This window comes from Tamandua tetradactyla, chromosome 7 (assembly GCF_023851605.1).
Source record: "Tamandua tetradactyla isolate mTamTet1 chromosome 7, mTamTet1.pri, whole genome shotgun sequence".
NCBI lineage: Eukaryota > Metazoa > Chordata > Mammalia > Pilosa > Myrmecophagidae > Tamandua > Tamandua tetradactyla.
In genome coordinates, this window is record NC_135333.1 from 39,324,333 (window position 1) to 39,327,796 (window position 3,464).

At 42.3% G+C, this 3,464-nt stretch overlaps 1 pseudogene; it reads right to left on the bottom strand.

Moving 5' to 3' along the window:
- Nucleotides 1-233: 233 nt before the first annotated feature.
- On the bottom strand, nt 234-2,913 carry LOC143690426 (actin-histidine N-methyltransferase-like; annotated as a pseudogene).
- Nucleotides 2,914-3,464: the final 551 nt, after the last annotated feature.

Sequence of the window (3,464 nt, forward strand, 5' to 3'; positions counted from 1 at the left end):
GTATTTTTTCCTAGCAAATGTTCTTTCAATTCTTCTTTGGTAGTGGAGAGGACTCAGAAAAGCCAGGTGTTGGGCAGAGTTACATGGCAATAACTGTCTGTAAAATGCAATACAAAGACAGGGGAAGTTGGGATGCCAGTGAGAGCCAAGACCTCAGCTTTCATGGCATAGAGTCTCTCACTGCTACTTACTCTAAGCTTTGTATACACTATGTCATGTGAATTATTGTCAAAGAAGAAAACCACTGTGGATCACAAACTCTGCATTCAACTGAGCGCCATAAAAAATGCACATCTGCTCCCCAGCTTTAAAGTCCTGCAGAGCCACACACTCACAGTGGTCACAACCTAGGCTACAACCTAGAGGATGTCCCATAAAGGAATCAGTGCCAGGGTCACCCGAGAACCATCCACTGTGGGGATTTGGTTTTGTTGCATCATAACAGAAGAGGCTGCCCACCTATAGCCCTCATAAATGAAAGAATCCTTCAAGGGAAGTTTGTTGGCATGAGGATGGGTTCTTTGCTGGCAATTAGTTTGAATGCAACTGTAGTTTCCTAAACATAGTTACACAGGGGATGGGTGAGGAGGTTTCCCCAAAGAGCTTGTCTCGGCCACTCGATAGAAATAGGCATGCCATCAACCTGCTCTTTTATATTGGCTGAAGACATCATGTATGGCTTGTATTGACTGAAGTTACCGAACTTCATCTTCTTCAAAGCAGAGAAGAGTATTGTGTTCACTGGGTAGGGTCTGAATGTACAACTGCCAGAAGTAGTTAGGACTGGCTCACTCAAGCAGCTCATGAAAGGCCAGTGTGACATCTTCCATAGCTTAAAGAATTTGGTCTTGAGAATATAAGGGCCCCCACACTGAATTTTTAGCAGATTCAACAGTCATTGGTAATTTTTCTTGAAACCCATAAAAATAATTCTTTTGTTTTGATATCTCTTGTTTCTCTCAAACCAAAGCCCTCTTCTTTGAAGTTAAACATGTCAAATCCTCAACAGTAGCTCCATTTTCAGAGACCCATTTCATTAGACTAGGAAAATATTCTCTTTTCCCATCAAAAGTAACAGAGAGCCTTTTTTTGCCTTTTTCATAGTTTCTCAACTAGAGACCAGATCTGCATGTACCCCCTTCCCATTTTCCTCCTGGGCCAGGTGCATGAATACTGCATTCTGGCTGCTTATCCTTGCATGCAGCAGCAGTGCCTCATTCCAGCTGGACCCCACCATCCACCTCAACCAAGCTCCAGGCCGTGGCAGCAGCCCTCCATTACATTCTTAATAGGGGTTACTGTATCTTCTTTTTCAGATATGGAATTCCAATTTGGTTCTTTTTTATGATTTCCAGTGATCTGTCATCCACCATAATCCTCATTCTCTTACTATGATTATTTCTTTAAACAGATCAAAATGGTTATTTTTAAAGTCTATGTCTGTCCATTCCATTACCTAGAAATCTTGTGGGTCTTTTTCTATTGTCTGTTGCTTCTCTTTGTGTTTGATCACATGGTTTTGTTTCTTTGTGCGTTTGATAATTTTTGACTGAGATTCAGACTTTGTGAAAAATTGTAAAAAGAATAGTTTATTCATTGCCAAAACAAATACGTGACAAAGAGGTTGGCCTAAGCAGTGGGAATGTATTGGCCCACAGTTTGGAGGCTAGGAAGAGTCCAAATCAAGGGATCATCAAGGCGATGCTTTCTTCCTGAAGGCCGATGTTCTGGGGCTGGTTGCCAGGGATTCTTGGTCTCGGGCTTCTCTGTCACATGGCAGTGCACACGGCAGCCTCTCCTGGCCTCTACCTTCTCTTCCAGGATCATTTACTCTCAGCTTCTGGCTGCTCCCCCTGACTTTTTTCTCTCTGTGTGTCTTCCCCTAAAAAGATTTCAATAATATTATTGAGACCCATCCTGGGCCACACCTGATCTAAAGTAACCTCATCAAAAGGTCATACTTACGGGCCACGGTGGCTCAGCAGGTAAGAACGCTTGCCTGCCATGCCAGAGGACCTGGGTTTGATTCCTGGTGCCTGCCCATGTAAAAAAATAAATAAATAAATAAAATAAAATTATATAAAAAAAAAGGTCATACTTACAAGGGATCACACCCACAAGAATGGATTAAGTTTAAGAATATGTTTTTATGGGATACAGAGCTCCAACCCACCACAAGGGCTCAAATGATAATTTTTTTCGAAAAAGAGTTTACTTGTGCTTCTGACAGGTACCTAGGGTCTCTAAAAATCCCCTAATCCAATTATAGGGTTTAAGGTTTTTCAAAGTTGTGTAATGAAAAAGGGAGCAGGGAGGAGACTTGAAAACGTATTTACTCTCTAAGCCAAATATGAAAGATCAGAGCCAAGTCCAGGAGGAGGTGACATTGTGCAGCCCAACAGATACAGATCTCACTGAAGCAGTGCTCTAAAGAAAATGACTGCTGCTTACTTGACTTACCCCCTTTCAGCACCTTGAGATCATTCAGCTATATACAAAAAATAACATAGGAAAGAAGTCTTTAACGCCAGATTTTGTGTAGTGAAAAAACAATTTTTCCAGAATTGAATCCAATTTGTGGAAAGAAAACTTCAAACATTTTATTCTGCATATAGCAAACCATGAATAATAGTCTACTCACTGAAAAACCATCAATGATCCTTCATCATCTGGTCCAAAGAAAACTTACCATCTATTCCAGCCCTACACACACACACACACACACTCCCTCTCTCTCTCTCTCTCTCTCTCTCTCTCTCTTTGTTCCATGCCTACCCATAGCAGAACATTCATTTCTCATTTCAAGGCCAAAAGGATTCAACTCAGAAAGTTCCAAGCCTTTGTTTGCACCTTTAGTCACAGCCCAGTCTTTGAGAATGGAATCTTTTGATGGAAAGTCCAGCTCACCCTCATGGTGCTGCCTCACACTGGCTGCTGACCTGCTGGGGGTGGAGGGGCAGTTCTTGCACAAACCCATGGGACCCATTTACATGCTCAGGACACTACCTGTCTGAGTCAGCATTCTCTAGGGCAATGCCATTCTGTCTACAGCTGTGAGCTCTCTCCCACTTAGCTTTCTCAGAGAGCTGGAAGCATGAGTAGGAGGCATTTAAATGCTATTGGCAGTAGTAATTTCTTCCTACTTGTGTCCAAGCTGAAACAGACTGCCCCAACTCACACCCTGAATAGGCTAAATGCCATGACTCACTAAATGGCATTTCAGAACATCGTTGGAACATGTCAGCTGTACCACCATCCAGCCCATCAGAGTTATGAGTAGAGCGAGAAGAGTTAAGAACCAGGAGTTTCATAGCTTCTCAGGGAGGTAAAGACATAAAGCAAGAACAAGACAGACGGTTTGAAAGGTCAAATAATAGAAATTTTTTCCTCCTAGCCAGGTGCCACATATACTTCAAGGCTCAAGTTAGGCATCTGTGTCAGTCAAAGTTCTCTAGAGAAATGGA